Source organism: Cupressus sempervirens, chromosome 1 (genome assembly GCF_028749045.1).
Source record: "Cupressus sempervirens isolate cs-2001-9-10 chromosome 1, ASM2874904v1, whole genome shotgun sequence".
NCBI lineage: Eukaryota > Viridiplantae > Streptophyta > Pinopsida > Cupressales > Cupressaceae > Cupressus > Cupressus sempervirens.
In genome coordinates this window covers 13,322,827-13,342,164 of record NC_143118.1, presented here as the reverse complement: position 1 = coordinate 13,342,164, position 19,338 = coordinate 13,322,827, and positions in this window count along the sequence as shown.

Here is a 19,338-nt window from a genome sequence, read left to right as displayed (position 1 = left end):
ATAATGGGGTCAGGCATATTGAAGCATAATTAGCATCTCTATCCCTTGTAAAAGTTTTCGGAGCACAAGGCACTCAATTTCTCATTGGGATTCTTGATCCATAATCAAGTGATTCCTACAATGTACAATGCAGAGAGCAAGAGCAGAGCATAGTTGTAATCCATCATCTAATAATTGGGAGGACAAGGAACCATGGTACAGGGAAGAGGCAAGTGGTGTCTAGAATACTTGATTGCAGCCTTGGAATGTGAAGCAAACCACAAAACTGATTTTCTTCTCAAATCCTCAATCATTCTTCGAAAAGAAGTTCAAGCATCATTGGATTATTTTTCAAAATCAGTGACATGGGAAAAGTTTGCCATGGAACATTTGCTGAGGGTGAGCATTAACCAGTGATTAATCCTATCATTTTCTACCAACCAAATTGTTCATGCTATCTCTTGCTAAACACTAATCTAATGATTAAATTTTTGAAACAGCATACTGACCAAATTTTAACATTAGATTGTTATTTGATTATTTTTGAAAGAGTCTGATTGGTTGAGGCAGAGACATGCTCAGTTCTCAATACAGGAGAACAGACGATTAAAGAGGTGCTCAGCTCTCAATGCAAGGAGTTTACGTCTCTCGGATTTGTCATCTTTGCACGAAGTTGCAGGTAGATAACAATTGAAATGGAGGGTACAATATTTAATAATGGATTCTTTTTTCTGGTGACCTGCAAATGCAAATCAATGTCACATACCAGAAGAGTCTCATTTAAATCCAGTGAATTCTTTGATGGAACAAACACACACACAAATAATGAAGACACACCTTCAGAAGAGGAGATAAAGCCCTCAAATGATTTCCTCTGCAAAGGCCTTATCTCCATCAATTAACATAAAGCTGAAGAAAGTAAGTCACTTATTAGTTCAGTGTATTTGTTGAAAGCTGAAGAAAGTAAGTCGCTTATTAGTTCAGTGTATTTGTTGAAAGCTGAAGAAAGTAAGTCACTAATTAGTTCAGTGTATTTGTTTAAAGGTTTGATCCACAGTGGAACTTCAAGAATGTTTACTTGATTTGAGATTGTTTATAGAACTTTCTTTTAAAACAAATGCCTTATTCAACTGCGCTTAGTGGAGTGGTTATCTTGCTGTGAAAGAATCAAAGCATTATACCCAATTTGGGCTGTGGATGCCTCATGCCACTCACCAGCTAATGCTCTAGTCATCAATGCATTCAGAAAAAAACAATTTATATCCCCCAAGCAATTATGATAGAAAAGTTAAATTAATGTACACACTGAAAACTACTCTAATAGAAAAACCAAATTCATTGTTTCGGAAAAGTATTTTATAATCAGGCCTACTAATCATTGCAAATCCCTGGTAATACTATGTAAATGTTTCATCCCTTGGCCACATTGGCTTTTGTAAAACCATATGAGTGCATTTAATTCAAATTCTCCTAAATTGGATCTTAGGCAAGTGGCTGCGAGACAACTTATATGCACTTGTAGCAAGTGGAAGTCTCATATATTTTCTTTGAATAAATGTGCATATAAGTTGCATCGTAGACGATGCCTTACCTTAAGGGCTTCCGAGTTCTCCCCGCTCATTGGACATTTACTCGGTGGATTGTTTCAAAAGTCCCACTTGAAATTTAAAATTTCGCAACACTCAAACCCTTGTTCCTTATTACTATCCTCCATTGTTGTTCCCATAATATCTTTGAAATTTAAAATTTCGCACCACTCAAACTCTTCTTCCTTATTACCATCCTCCATTGGTGCTCCCATCATATCTTCTTATGCATATATTATAACCAAGGATGGCCTTGATTATTTTAATAATTAGTCTAGAAGTTTTCTTATAAATCTAGTCTAGAGCTCTAAAGCATTGGAGACTAATATTTTTGCGTAGGCAATTCCAAGAGAATATAACAAATGTTTACATTGCAAGAAAACTACCCATAATAAAAAAAACCATTACCACTGCTTTGTGGTATTTCTATGCTTCCCTTTTCACACTTCTCTCTTTACAACTCTTCAAAAGGAAACTCATGGAATAGAAAAAAATTGTTTTGTCTATAATGTTTGTTAGATTATGATTGTAGATAATTGTGCCAGTTCGTCGACCCATGTCAACATAAGCATAAACATGTTGGAAAGCATAATTGGAACAATTGTTATGTTGTCATTGATGTCAAACTTATTGGAGAGACATTTACTAATAGTGTAGATTGCCATATCAGTTGATTGATGAAGAGGATTTGAAAAGAGAGATGACTGGATGAACTAGTGAAGTTGTTCAATGATGAGGAATAAGTATGATGGAATTACAATGGGCACTTGATCAATTAGTCTTTGATAAGATGATGTATTGTATAATCATCTTATGAAGTTTAGAAGTGTTGAGTTAAACACAAGCAAAGAGTAAAATGTGGTTGGTCAATGAAGGATCTGAAATAGAAGATTAAGGAACTTTAAAGTTATCCAAACAAACAATATTAGTTGAGTGATAGTTATGGTCAAGTAAGTTTAAGAAGTAGAGTATAGTACGATCGAGCGTAGTGATGACCGAGCAAGTCTATGGAAGCCGAGCAAGACAAAACATTAGTGACCGAGCTACATAGTGATGACCGAATGTCAGCATAAGTTATAGTTTGTGAAAGAGTCGAGTTGGAGGCCAACACAGTTGAATATTTGGATTAGTCAAAACAAGTGGATCATAAGGATTGATGAGTTGGCGTATTTAATGCACGAATTGAGTTTGTTATGCGATTAAATGCAAGGATTTAAGGAGAAGTTTTTGGAAGTACCAAGAAAGAAGTAGGAGGACAAAAAGATGGATAGATTTAATTAATCTAACCTAACTCTAAGATCTACGGTGATGTTTAAGCAACAAAAGATCAAAACTTCTTATTCAAGGAGGCATAAGAGATGTTTTTTAGGGTTCATTAATTGTTGATTGGCGATTTGAAGGAGAACTTGTGAAGAACAGAGTAGCAAAGAAGTGAAGAGATTGGTGAAGTGTGATTGCTTGAAGGGTCGCCAAGCAGATCAATGATAGAGATGTTAATGAAGTCCAATCAATGAACCAACATATGAGTCGAATGGATATTTGAATTTGCAAAGTGAGTTGTGTTTTACAGATCAAACTTGCTATTACTTTCTAACCATATTGATAGTCAAAATCCTTTAATCAAGGTTTGACCTAATAGTCATTTTGTAAATCTTTTAGTTAAGGTGACATTCTAATGGAATGATGCGAAGTCCTCTAACAAGACCACTCTTAACATGGTTGATTAAATCCTATAACAAGGTCACATTTAACTATGCATTTTGTAACTTTTAACATGTTTGACTTTTAACTGAGCTCACTTTAGAAGAGCGAAAAGTGGTAGTACTTTACTTGGTGGGTTTTTCCAAATTGGGTTTATACGTTAAATATCGGTGTTCTGTGTGTGATTGTTATATGTTTAATGCATGTTATTTACCATTATTTATTTTAATGTTAGTCGGCATATACTAAACATAGAGTTAAGTAATGCATATAATGTTAAGTTGCTGATGAGTTGCTATATGGACCGAGTGGTTTAATGATATTGTTTAAGTTGTTTGGAGTTCGTGAAAGTTGAATTGGTACATCTGGACCTGAGGATAACCGATTCACCTCCTCTTAGTTATTCTAAATATTCTAACAATTGGTATAAGAGCTTTTGGTGATTGTACGAAAAGTTTGAAGGACTTGAGCTAAAGATCGAGATTTAGAAGAGAGAGGTACCTAAGTTGATCAAGGAGAACTTCCCAACATGGCAACAACTGATGAAACTATATCTTTCTAGAGTTGGAGATTCTGCATTGTACTACATGGAGAACGTATACATTGAAGTTCCTAGACCCATGACTGTTGAACAAATGAAGGAGAAGCAAGAGCACAATCAAATGATGATAGATCTAGCATGTTCTCTGAGTTATGCTGAATTTGATGATGTAAAGGAATGTACTACTACAAAGCAAATGTGGAACAAGTTGGCACAAATTCATGGTGGAGACTAAAATGTGTTAAAGAGCAAAAGTTGAAAGCTTGAGAGACAAATTTGATGATACGGGAATGAAAGAAGGTGAAACTGTTGCTCAATATTATGGACAAATCAAGGATGTTGTGAATGCTATTAGAGGAGCTGGAGGCATCATATCTGATGAGATTGTGATAAACAAGGTGTTGAGGACTTTACTTTGTATCTATGCAGCTGGAGTATATGTAATTCAAGAATTGAGATGTACCCCTATTAATGATTTGATCTTGGATAGTCTAATTGGTAGATTCGTTGCATTTGAGTTGTCAAATTTTGATAATTATTCCCCTGCTAGTATTGAATGTGCTTTCAAGTCTCAACTAACACTTGATGGATCTAAGAGAAATAAGGAAAAAAGACAAGTGGATAGTGATAGTGAATTAGATGATGATCTTGATGCATTACTGGTAAGAAGGCTACTACGAGGAAAAAAACAAATACAAAGGTAAACTCCCTATCATATGTTTTACATGTAACAATGTTGGTCATATTGCTGCAGGATGTCCTGACAAAGATTAGAAGGAAGAAAGGAATGACAACAAATGCAGAGGAAGAAGAGAAAGCAAAGACAACCGAGGTAACAAAGGCTACAAAGACAAAAGTAAACAAATTTTATTATATTGCTAAAGATGGTTCTGATAGTGACATTGATGAAAATGATGAAGAAGTTGTTTATGTTGTACTGAAAGATGAATTTGATGAAGATGAGAAAATTGCAATGATTTCACATGTGAACAAAAATGACAGATGGATAATTGATAGTGGTTGTTCACATCATGTGATACAAATAAGTTTGAAAAGTTAGAACATTATAATGGAAGTAGTGTTAAGTTTGGAAATGATGCACCATGTTATGTGAAAGGTAAAGGATCAGCTATATTGAATGATAAGATCAAATGTGACAATGCATATTGGGTTGATGGTTTAAAATATAATTTGTTTAGTGTGACACAATTGATTAGCTCAGGTTACCAAGTTGAATTTTAAAACAGGAAGGCAAAGATCTATTATGCTACTAATGAACTAATTGGAAGTGGTGATCAACCAAGAGGTAACTTCTTCTATCTAGACCTATTTGAAGATACTTGTCTATTTGCACAATTGGAAGATATATGGTTATGACATAAGAGGTTATGTCATGTGAACTTTGATAATGTGGTAAATATTAGTAAGATGAAAAGAGTAAGAGGATTACCAAGATTGAGCAAACCTAATAAGGTGATGTGATGTGCAAATAATGTCAAGTGGGAAAAATGACAAAGTCTAGTTTCAAGAGTAAGACCTATTATTTTGATGATATTTTGGAATTAGTTCATATTGACTTATATGTTCCTATTGGAGTGCAAAGCTATTATGGTGACAAATATTTCATTCTATTTCTTGACAACTTTTCTAGAATGACAACTGTGATTTAAAAAAAAATAAAAATTGATGCATTTCAAATGTTTAAGTGGTATTTAGCTAGAGTTGAGAAAGAAATAAGAAAGAGTTTGAAGTCCTTGAGATCAGATAGAGGAGGTGAATTCATACTATATGAGTTCAACATATTCTGCAATGAATAAGGAATCAAGAGACAAATGAGTGCACTAAGGACCCCGCCATAGAATGGGATAGTTGAAAGAAGGAATAGATCAATCATGGTTTGTGAAAGGACATTGATGATAGAGAAGAATGTTTCATAGAAGTATTGGAGAGAAGCTGTAAGTACTGTAGTCTATATTCTAAACTGAGTGCAAGTGAAGAAAGACACAAACAAAACACCTTTTGAACTTTGGTATGACTATGCACCTAATGTGAATTATTTCAAAGTTTTTGGAAGTAAGTATTATATACTAAAAGATGCAAGGAAAGGAAAACTTGATGCAAAAAGTGATGATGGCATATTTTGGTTATCCAAGGTCTATATGTACAAATATGACTTTTCAGTGCTTAACAAATTCATATCCATAAAACCATAACATGCATGCATCCATTAGATCATAACTTAGTAGGTTATTGTCCTAGGTAAAAATAACTTTGCAAAAATGTAAACATGACATGGAATACCATAAGCACATTCACACAATTTGACACAAGTTTTACGTGGAAATCCAATTTGGGAAAAACCACTAGTATGCTACCCAATTTCACTTTTCTGAAGTGACACCCTGTGAAAGGTCAACTCTGTTAAATGTTACAATACACACTATCAAATGTGATCTGATTAAAGGATTTCAATCCCCCTGTTAGGAGTGAGTCTTGTTAGAGGACTTTAGAATATTCCATTAGAATGCTACCTGGTTAAAGGATTTACAAATGACTATTAGGTCAACCTTAATCCAAAGGATTTTATCTACACTGGCATAGTTGTTAGAAAGCAACAACATGACTTGATCTGATAAAAACTTACAACTCACTTGTAGATTATAGATCTCTGATTTAGTCCTCCATTCTTCTTGGTATTCATACTCCTCAGCTCTAATAGTTTGTTCACCCTTTAAGCATTCATCCCTTTAAGCCTTCTTGCTTTGTATGCCAACTGTAGTCTCTTCTGTTCGACCACTAGATGAAGCAACATCCTAGACTTCTTGTCTTCCTTAGGTTCTCGCACATGACAACCTTTTCTTTTGGCCAACTATCTCTATAAATAGAGAATTTAGATCTATTGCTGCTTAACCACAATTGTCCATTTTGAGGTTAGGTAAGATTCAATGAATCTACCCACTTTTCCATTTTAGTTCCTCTAGAAACATCCTCTACAATCTTCCTTGAGTTTGCCTCAAATTGGTTTACCTTGAATTTTGTGCCACTAGCTCATCATAGTTATCTCTAACACACTTCACATAATTCAAGAAATCAAATAAGTCACCTTAGATTCCTTAAATCTTCGATTTAACACTGTTTGTTATCACTTGACATCTATACTGTTCTATCAACTTTACTCGACATATGCTAACTTACACTTGGCTTCCACTGTTTGTCTTCTTTTCTCGACACTTGATTTTCACTCGACTTCTACTATTTTATGTTTGGCTTGCACTGTTTGCTCAGCAAGGCTTGGCAACCACTTTTCTTTACTTGATCTTCTTTTAGTCTTTGCTTGAGTAATTTTTCATTATAGACTTTAAGTAGATAAACAATGCACTATAATATTAATGTCTTACTTGGTCTTAGTGCTCATTTTATACACCAAATAACTCAACCTTTCTCTAGGTTCTCTTGTTATCTCCTCTTTTCAAATCCTCTTCATTCAACCAAATATAACATTCATACCAAAAAATAATTGTCTCACCAGCAAGTAGCAGGTTTGACATCATTGACTAAATAATGATTGTTCCATTACAAGTTTTACACTTCAAACAATCTCTTTTCAACAACCTCCCTCTTTGGCATTGATGACAAATCAATACCAACAACAATACCAAAAAGAAAATTAATATCTTTGAAATTTCTCCCTCTATTAGTATATGTCCTTCCTTTGTATAGAGTAATGTAAGCTTTGTCAATCTCCTTCAATGTATCTCTCTCTCTCTCTCTCTCTCTCTCTCTCTCTCTCTCTGACTTATATCTCCCAAAATTTCTTTCTTATATCTCCCTCTTTAGATACTTTTCTCCCTCTTTAACAACAATGCCAAAGACTTGTCATCTTTTCATGCAGATATAATCAATTCAGGTTTTCCCTCTGTCACCTTGCATGTGACTATAAATCTTCTAATTCAACTTTGTCAATACTTTAGGCAGCTCTTAAAGTAAAATGCAATACATCAAGTTGTAAGATACAACATTCAGTTCCATTGATGCTCATGCTTCTTAAGTAGCTTTGGATAGGGGTATCACGCCTAGTTTACCTCTAAGATATCCATGTGCATTTTTAGGTAAAACTTTTGTGAATATATCAGCTATTTGTTCTTTTGTATTCACACATTCCATTCTCACTTATTTTTCTTGAACCAACTCTCTCAAGTATTAATACTTGATTGCAATGTGCTTTGTCTTTGTGTGCATCACATGGTTCTTAGATATGTTTATAATACTTGTATTATCATAATAAAGTACCACAGGTTTAGTAATTTCTTCCTTCATGCTTTTGAGTAGCTGTTTGATCCATACCACATTTGTACAATTTACTACAACAACCACATATTCAGCTTCACGAGTAGATTGAGATATACAATTTTGTTTCTTGCTAGTCCAAGTGACAAATCTCTTTCCTAAGAAAAATGCTTCACCGCTTGTACTCTTTTTCTCATCAGTGTTTCCAGCCCAATCAACATCTGTATTGGCTCTTAACAAAAAATTATCATTTTCCTTGTAGTATAGACCATAATCTTTTGTTCCTTTCAGATATCTCATAATTCTCTTAACAAACATCAAATGATTCACCTTAGGGTTTACAAAAAATCTTGCAACAATCCCAACATCTAATGCAATGTTAAGTCTGCTATGTACTACATATTGTAACTTGCTAATAATAGACCTATACAATGTTTGATTCACTTCAGTAGAATCATCAGTTTTTGAAAGTTTATGTCCGGTCACCATAGGAGTCTTAACTAGTTTTGAATCCTCCATACTAAAAGTTTGCAATATTTCCTTTACATACTTAGACTGAGTGATGTAAATACCATATTTCATTTGATATACTTGCAAACCAACAAAGAACTTGATCTTTCCAAACATTAGACATTTCAAATTCTTTCTTCATTTCATTTGCAAATGTCTTAGATAATCCTGATGTAGGGCATGCTTTGCTACCACTAACAAAGGTATGCTCTGATACCACTGATGATGGGCACACCACCCGTACCAACTCACAATGAGATGCTCTTTTCAAGGTGCATGGGTGGCATAAATAGAAAATAATAAAAATAGTTGTCATTCCATTAATCGAGGTGTGTAGGTGGCATCTTAGAAGTTTGTGGAAAGATCCTTAAATCATGTATTTAATATTTGTTGGGTGCTTAGTTGTATTTGGGTGGAAATTTAATATTTATTTAAAAGTAGTTGTATTTACCTTTTATCCCACATTGGTTGTGTTTGTAATGTCTTGGGTTAGAAGTGCCTATTTAAGCAAGGCTTATTATCATTTGTAATCAAGTTGGAGAAATAGAAGCTCTTCAAGTGTAAGCTCTTGTAATAAAGCTCTTTGTATGTAATCTCTTGTAAGGAAGTTCGAGAAATGGAAGCTCTTCTAATGAAAGTTGGAGAAATAGAAGCTCTTCAAGTGAAGCTCTTCAAGTAGAAGCTCTTCAAGTAGAAGCTCTTTGTATGTAATCTCTTCTAATAAATTTCAAGTATTAATGGAATTTTTATGAAGCATTTTGTCATCTCTCTTTATCTCCATATTGTTGCATTTTTGGTTGTGAGTTGGTACGGGTGGGGTGGCCCGTCATCAGTGGTATCAGAGCAGGAGTTCCTGAGTGTGCAGACAGATCGCCGAACGTGAGGTAGTTTGCACCAGGACCTTGAGTTGGGTGAAGTTTATCAAGAAGTTCTTGATTGTGTAGACAGATCGTCGACTATGAGGCAGTTTGCACGAGGTTCTTGTTTTGGACGAGATTTGTCTTCTGAAGACTTGATTATGGAGAAGAGAAAGAAGAAGATGACTTTTGTGATTGGATGGATTCTGAGGATTCCTCGACTTGAGAAATTTAGAGCAAGAAATCAATAATCATTGATAGTTGATTTGCAGAAGCAAGTGAATGAATTAGAAGCTGAGTTGCAGAAACAAAGAGCGCATCACCAGAAAAGGGATGTTGATAATTCCTTGGATGTGGAAAAGGAAGATGATCTAGTGGAAGAGCAAGCGGATGAAGAGAAAATTATTTGCGAACCAAAAGTTGAAGAAGATGAAAGAGAAGAGGAAGAGCATGAAGATAACTAGATTTGTATGCCAAAAGTAGATGAAGGTGATTGGAAGACTAAATGATGGGGACACAACCCAACAACAGAATAGACACAATAGAAAGGGGGAATTATATTAACTGAGAAAATAAGCTAGTACAAACAGTGCAGAGAAAATAAACTTCAAAACATGCCCTACGGGCTTACAACAGCATAAATCTGGAGAATATTTCTCCTTTTAGCACCTCCTCTCAAGCTCCAATCCGAATTGCCTTTTACAATGCCAAAAATCTCCTTAAATAGACCCCGGAGGGTTAAGGACTAGGAGTACATTCTAGAAAGTGCTAGTAGGCATCCACCGACAAAATAGAAGGTTCCAGAAGCCACGTTAGAAGTCGGTGCAAATCTAGAAGAATCCAGAAACGGTAGCCGAACTTCCGGGAGGCATAACTTTTGAACCGTAGCTTCGATTGACGAATCGTTTACATTTTCAGAAAGCTCTCGAAGCGCTTTATAGCCCTATGGACAAGCCTCGCTCGTCCCCCATTTGTCGACCCTTTTCGAGGTCATTTAATGCCCCAAACCTGACTTTGAAGCATTCTTAGGAGGTCTCCAAAACTCGAAAAACTGCAATAACTTTCAAACCGTGGGGCCTTTTGACCTGATTCTTTTTCTAGAATGCTCTAACTCTCAATTACATTCATCTGGACAAGTCACACCTTCTAGGTCACCAAAATGATGGCCAAATTGCATGCTCCTATTTTTTCGAGATTTTCAAATGCACTGATAGTTGAACTATGAGAGTTGGAACCTTTATTTGAGCCAAATGGGTATCCAAAAATGTAAAGACATGAAACAGAAACTAAGTCTAAGTACATTTTTTTGGGTGACACAGGATTGCCCTTATACCTCTGGATGCTCCTGCATCACTAAAACAATGGAGGAAGAGTATAGTGCCTTAGTTGGAGATCAAGCAAGTGGAGTAGTTACGTGCATTGTTGACGACATGAAAGAGGCAAGCGAAGATGAAGATGTCAAACAGGTAAATTCTTATGAATCATGGGATATTGTCTTTGATATGAGTTTAAAAGATATTGATGATGGTTTGCATGAGGATCTTGTTAGTCATGTGTGGTATGCAAAGGAAGATTGATATGGTGTTGCTGGGTTTATTACAGGTGTGATTAATTCAACAAAATTGGATGAGGATGAGAGTTATACTTGGATAGAGTTCATTGCGAAGGAGTATTTTCAGCAGCAAACACTTGTTCCAGCCAGTTGTTGGAAAAGAAGAAAGAAGGAAATATATCGGCATCGGATACTTGTTCCAGCTATGTGTTGGAGGAAGAGGAAAAAAAATGTCAATAGTGGCTACTTCATTTTGTGAATCCATATTCACAAAATTTTTCCTACCATGGGAGTTGGATGCAGGAGCATCATGCATCAGCAAAAAAAATGTGAAAGATTTGCATGTTGATTTTCTTGTCCCTGTTGAGGTGGAAGCTTGTGGTGAAGATGAAGATGGTTCTATATCTTTCTTTTGACATCAAAGTGTGGGACACACTTTTCTATCTACCAAGGGAGTCTGATGCAGGAGCATCTTGCATGGGAAAATTAAATTATTAGAAAAAAAAAAAGAAAGAGAAAAAAAAAAAGGAAAAAAAAAAAAAAATTGTGGAGGAGAGAGAAAGTGACGAAAATGGAAGGAAATTAATAAAAAATAGAAAAAAAGGAGAAAAGAGGAATTTCTATTTTCAAGGTGCATGGGTGGCATAAATAGAAAATAATAAAAATAGTTGTCATTCCATTAATCGAGGTGTGTAGGTGGCATCTTAGAAGTTTGTGGAAAGATCCTTAAATCATGTATTTAATATTTATTGGGTGCTTAGTTGTATTTGGGTGGAAATTTAATATTTATTTAAAAGTAGTTGTATTTACCTTTTATCCCACATTGGTTGTGTTTGTAATGTCTTGGGTTAGAAGTGCCTATTTAAGCAAGGCTTATTATCATTTGTAATTAAGTTGGAGAAATAGAAGCTCTTCAAGTGTAAGCTCTTGTAGTAAAGCTCTTTGTATGTAATCTCTTGTAAGGAAGTTCGAGAAATGGAAGCTCTTCTAATGGAAGTTGGAGAAATAGACGCTCTTCAAGTGAAGCTCTTCAAGTAGAAGCTCTTTGTATGTAATCTCTTCTAATAAATTTCAAGTATTGATGGAATTTTTATGAAGCATTTTGTCATCTCTCTCTATCTCCATATTGTTGCATTTTTGGTTGTGAGTTGGTATGGGTGGTGTGGCCTGTCATCAAATCCATTTTGACCTTCAAATATGATATCATCAACAAAAATTTTAGCTAGTAAAATATCTTTACCTCCTTCAAGTACAGATTGCTGTTATCATCAGTCTTCTCAAAACTAATATTCATAAGATAATTGTGAAGCTTTTCATACTATGCTCTTGGGGCTTGCTTTAAACTAAATAAAATTTTATGTAGTCTACATACCATGTTCTTGTTGTTTGGATCAACAAATCCTTCAAGTTGGTCTATGTAAACCTTTTTTTCTAGTATAGCATTCAGAAATGTTGACTTCACATCCATCTGATAATCTTTGAAACCTTTGTATGCAGAGTAAGCAAGCAAAGTTCTTACTCCTTCCAATTTTGCAATTGGGGCAAATGTTTCTCTATAGTCAATTCATTCTTCTTGTGCATACCCCTTATAAACTAATCACACCTTATTCCTTATGACTTCACCATTCTCATCTAGCTTGTTTCTGTACACCCACTTGGTTCCAATCACATTCTTGTCCTTTGGCCTGGGTACTAGAGTCCATGTTTTGTTCTTCTCAATCTCTTCTTTCATGGCTTTACTCCAATCTTCATTCTCTAATGCATCTATCACTGACTTAGGCTCATGCATGCTCAACATACATGTATAATTTTTTGACCTATTCATTTTCATTGGTTTAGCTTCTTTGTCTTTAATAATTTGTTTAGCAAGGTGATGTCTTCTGACATACTTTGACAATCTTGGTTATGCTCTTCTTTCTTCAATGGGTTTGTCAACTTTAGAATCGCTATGTACTTATCTATCAGGTAAATTGGCATTCCTTTCATGTACACTTACCTCAAAATTAGAATGTACCTCAGCTTCTATTTGCAACTTGACTTCTGAATGTAACTCGGCTCCTGAATGTATCTCGACATCCATTGTAGGTGACTTGAAAATCATTGATACTTCTTGTTGATTTACAACTTGGTTTACATCACCTTCATCAATAGACATACCTTCATAAAAGTATACAAAAGATTTGTACTCTTCAGATTCTTTCATTGGTTCAACTTCATGTACCTCTGTATATTCATCGAACTTCACATTTGCACTTTTCACAACTTTGTTAGTGTTAGTATTTAAACAGTTATAAGCTTTACTTCTTGTGGAATAGCTAAAGAATATACGTTCTTCACTTTTGGCATCAAATGTACCATTCCTGTTGTCCTTAAGAATGTAGCACTTGCTTGCAAATAGTTTAAAATATTTTGGGTGAGTATCCTTACCATAGTTCAAAAGGTGTTGAATGTGTACCTTTCTTGACTTGTACTTTGTTCAAGGTATAGACAATTGTACTTACAACTTCTCTCTAGTATTTTAAAGCAACATTCTTCTCTATCATTAGTGTTCTAGCATAGTCCATTACAAATCTATTTCTCTTTTCAACAATCCCATTTTGTGGAGGGGTCCTACGTGCAAAATTATGTCTTTTGATTCCTCTATCATTATAGAATATCTCAAACTCATTTGATGTAAATTCTCCACTTTTGTCAGATCTTAGACATTTAAGCTTTTGTTAGTCTCCTTTTCAACTCTTGCTAAGTACCACTTAAATATTTGAAAAGCATCATTTTTTTTTTATAGAAACATAACTGTCATCATCCTAGAATAATCATCAACAAATAGGATAATGTACTTGTCACATTTGTAGCTTTGCACATCAACTAACCCACACAAATCAATATGAACTAATTCCAAAATTTCTTTAGAGGAGTGAGTCTTACTTTTAAAACTAGATTTTGTCATCTTGCTTAATTAACATTGTTTGCAAATCACATTATCAAATTTTTTCAGTTTAGGAAAACCTCTGACTCTTTTCATGTTATTGATACTGACTAAGTTATCAAAGTTAACATTACATAACCTCTTGTGCCATAACCCCACATCATCAAATTATACAACAAGACAAACAACATCATTAATGTCAAGATAAAATAAATCACCTCTAGTCCGATCTCCATTTCCAATTAGTTTTGCATCAGTGTCATAGATCTTTGCTTTCTTGTTCTCAATTTCAACTTTGCAACTTGAACTATTCAGTTGTGACACATTCAATAAGTAATAGTTAAGTCCTACATAATAAACATTGCCACACATGATCTTTTGTATTAGTTTGATTGATCCTTTACCTTTTATCAGACAAGGTGCATCATTATCGAATCTTACACTATTTCCATTGTAATAATCAAGGGCAATGAACTTACTTTTATCTCTAGTCATGTGTTGTGAACATCCATTGTCAATGATCCATCTGTCACTCTTGTTCACATAAGACACTGCTGCAGTTGCCTCATCCTCATCATAATCATCCTTTATAGAAACATACACAACATCATCATGGTCATTAGATTCATCTTTTTTTTCCTCTTTAGCAATGTAGCAAGACTTTTCCTTTTCTCTTTATAATCTTTCATGTTCTCATCTCTTTTACTTCTATATTTGTCCCCACTTCTATTATTCTTCTTCTCTAGACATCTAGCAGCAATATTACCAACCTCATTACAATTAAAAGAAAAACATGATAGGCAGCTTACCTTTATATCCCTTTACCTTAGTGAAATCTCCTTGCTAGCAAAGTTTCAAGCTCTTCTACATTAACTTCATCTATATCACTGTCACTATAAACATGCTTGACCTTTTTCTTTTTCTCTTTAGGTTCCTTTAATTATAATTTAGCTTTGAAAGCAAATTCAACATTTTAAGTTTTGAAATTATCAAAATTAGAGAGTCAGTGAATCTACCAATCAATCCTTCAAGGGTTAGATTACTACCAGGAACACACCTTAGTTCTTATATGACAGAGACTCTAATAGCATAGATACCTAAAAACCTTTAGAAAATAAACTCTAACATTGCTCATATACAAGTGAGTCTACCAATCAATCCTTCAAGGGTTAGATTACTACCAGGAACACACCTTAGTTCTTATATGACAGAGACTCTAATAGCATAGATAGGAAACAATGTTCTCAGTACTTTGCTGATTACAATCTCATCTTCAATAATACCATTAACACCTTTGATAGCATTTACAACATCTTTGATTCTTGTGAAATATTGGGCAATGGTCTCACCTTCTTGCATTATCATGTCATTGAACTTTCCTCTTAGACTTTCAGCTTTGGATCTCAAAACATTTGTATCTCCATAAATTGTTTGTATAACATCCCACATCTTCTTTGCAATATCACATCCTTTGATGTCATCAAGCTTTGAGTAGCTTAGGGAAGAAGCAAGCTCTAACATTGCTTGATCATGTTCTTTCTTCTTTTTCAGATCATCAGTAGTTAGGAATCCAATAGGATTAGTATGCTCAGTAGTGATGATAGATTGTGCATAGTCTCCAAGACCTAGATGTAGCTTCATCAAACTTTGCCATGCAGGAAAGTTTTCCTTGTTCAGTTTGGGCACCTCCTTTCTATACATCTTGATCTTTAGCTTTTAGTACCTTCAAACTATTTCTTCACAAGCACCAATGCTTTGATACCAATTGTTGGAATTCTTTACAATAACTGAGAGTGGTGGGGGCGGGGGGGCGGAGGGTGGTAGAGGTGAATCAATTATCCAAGGTCTAGATGTACAAATATGAATTTTCAGTGCTTAATAGATTCATATCCATAAAATTGTAACATGCATGCATCCATTAGATCATACAATACCTTAACTTAGTAGGTTACTGTCCTAAGTCAAAATAACTTAGCAAAAATGTAAACATGAAATACCATAAGCACATTCATACAATTTGACACGAGGATTTTATGTGAAAACCCAATTTGGAAAAAACCACCAGTAACATGCTACCCAATTTCACTCTTTTGAAGTGATGCCCTGTGAAAGGCCAACCCCGTTAAAGGTTACAATACACACTATTAAATGTGATCTAGTTAAAGGATTTGAATCACCTTGTTAAGAGTGAGCCTTGTTAGAGGACTTTAGGACATTCCAGTAGAATGTCACCTATTTAAAGGATTTACAAATGACTATTAGGTCAACCTTAATCCAAAGGATTTTATCTACACTGGAAAAATTGTTAGAAAGCAACATCAAGACTTAATTTGATAAAAACTTACAAGTCACTTGCAGGTAATCTCTAGTTTAGTCCTCCATTCTGCTTGACACTCATACTCTTCAACTCTGATAGCTTGTTCAGCCTTCAAGCATTCATCCCCTTAAGCCTTCTTGCTTTGTATGCCAACTGCAGTCTCTTCTGTTTGACCACTAGATGAAGCAACAACCTAGACTTCTTGTCTTCCTTAGGTTCTCACATATGTAAATCTTTGCTTTTGGCCAACTATTTCTATAAATAGAGAATTTAGATACTTTTCGTTTAACCACAATCGTCCATTTTAGGGTTAAGTAAAATTCAATGAATCCACCCACTTTTTCATTTTAGTTCCTTTAGAAACCTCCGCTACAATCTTTCTTGAATTCACCTCAAAATTGTTTACCTTGAATTCTGTGCCATCAACTCATCATAGTTATCTTACACATGCTTCACATAATTCAATAAATCAAATAAGTTGGCTTAGATTTGTCAAATATTTGATTTAACACTATTTGCTGTCACTCAACATAAATAGTGTTCTGTCACTCGACCAAAACTAAAGTTTATCGATGCTCAACACCAACTAAACTTTACTCAGCATATATTAACTTACACTTAGCTTCTACTGTTTGTCTTCTTTGCTCGACACCTATTGATTTTCACTCGGCTTATACTATTTTCTGCTTGGCTTGCACTATTTTTTTGGCAAGGCTTGGCATCCACTTTTCTTTACTTGATCTTCTTCTAGCCTTTTTTTGAGTAATCTTTCATTACAGACTTTAAGTATATAAAAAATACACTATAGTATCAATGTCTTACTTGGTCTTAGTGCTCCTTTTATACACCAAATAACTCAACCTTTCTCTACGTTCTCTTGTTATCTCCTTTTTTCAAATCCTCTTCATCATTCAACCAAATGATAGCATTCAGACAAAAAAGAAATTGTCTCACCAACAAGTAGCAGGTTTGACATCATTGACAAAATAATGATTGTTCCATTATAGGTTCTACACTTCAAAAAAATTGTTTTCAACAAAAAGTGAATATAAGAACAAGATATTGCTAGCTGAAATTTTTGTTGATGATATCATATTTGGTTGAAATGACTTGTTGTGTAAGTCATTTTCTAATGAGATAAAAAATGAATTTGAGATGTCAATATTTGGAGAGATCAAGTTCTTTGTTGGATTACAAGTTTATTTTGACGAAGAAGGGTATTTACATTACTTAATCAAAGTATACCGAGGAGATATTGAAGACTTTTGGAATGGAGGATTCAAGACCAGTTGGAACACCTACAATTACTAGTCATAAAATATCAAAGAGTGATGATTCAACTGAGGTGAATCAAGTTCCCACAAGACAAATGATAATTTAGATTGGTCAATGATTGGAAAACTACAATATGTTGTACATTGCAAACCTGCCATTGCATTAGCAGTTGGTATTGTTGCTAGATTTTTTGCCAATCCTAAAGAAAATCACATTATGGCTATGAAAAGGATACTGAGATATCTAAAAGGAACAAAAGACTATGGATTATGGTACAAAAAGAGTACTAAATTTGAGCTAAAGGTTTATATAGATGTTATTTGGGCTAGAAACATCGATGATAGCAAGAGTACAAGTAGAGGCACTTTCTTTTTGAGAAGGGACTAATTTCATGGACAAACAAGAAGCATAATTGTATTTCTCAATCCACAATAGAGGCCGAGTATGTTGCTGCAACAATCAATTGTTCAAATATTGTGTGGATCAAACACTTGTTGAAATGCATGAAGGAAGAGATTACTGAGCTTCTTGTGATATATTGTGATAACACAAGTGCTATAAATATATCAAAGAATCTTGTGATGCATACAAAGACCAAACACATTGCTATCAAGTATCATTACTTGGGAGAGTTGGTAGAAGACAAAGGAGTGAGACTGAGGTACATGAACACATGAGCATATATATTCACTAAGGCATTACCTAAGGTTGATTTTTAGTACCTAAGAGGCAAGCTAGGGGTGATTCCCCTATTTGAAGCAAGCTGAGATGAGATGTTGTATTACATCAAATGTTATGACCAAAATATCTTACACAATGATGCAAAAATTCACACTTAAGCAACTATCTAAAGATTGTGAAAAGATGGACTGAAGCATGGTGAAGATGAGTCTGTAAGGAGTCAAGGTAAACATGTGGAAGTGACATTTCTATATCAGGCATACAATGACATGAAGATGTTATGTATGCCAGAGAAAAGAGAGAGATATATGTGAATGGTTGATGTGTTTGGAATTGTTGTCAAAGAGGGAGAAGTTATGTAGTTACCATTCCTATCATTATCATGAGGGAAAAATTGTGCAATTACCATCCTATGCCTAAATGATACAGGGAGAATCTATATGAAGTTATTGTTGACAAAATAATGAGATGATATGAAGCTAAAGATGAATAGAACTAGAGGTGTTGTCATCCAATGACAGAGGGAGAAACTGAAAGAGATCTGAAAGTGGTGTTGCTAATACAATTGGTATTGGTATTGGTAGTGAAGAGATATACAATTGGTATCATAGAGGGAGAATCGTAATGTGTGCAATATGAGAATACGAGTGAAACTAAGTATATTAATGAAGATCTATATGAAATCATAAAGGGAGCTGTTAAGGAGCTATTATTGTTAATTCATAAGAATGTCTTTTGCATTTGCATGGTAACTAGAGGTGTTTCCTTTAATGCCAAAGAGAGAGATTGTTAGAAATCACAATTGGAACAATTGTTATATTTTCATTGATGTCAAATCTACTAGAGAGACATTTACTAATAGTGTAGAGTGCCATATCAGTTGATTGATGAAGATGATTTGAAAAGAGAGATGACTAGATTTACTAGTGAAGTTGTTGAGTGATGAGGAGCAAGTATGATTGAATTACAATGAGCATTTGATCAGTTAGTCTTTGACAAGATGATGTATTGTTCAATCATCCTATGAAGTTTAGAAGTGTTGAGTTAAACACAAGGAAAACCTAGTAAAATGTGGTCAGTCAATGAAGGAGCTGAAATACAAGATTAAGGAACTTAAAGGTTATCC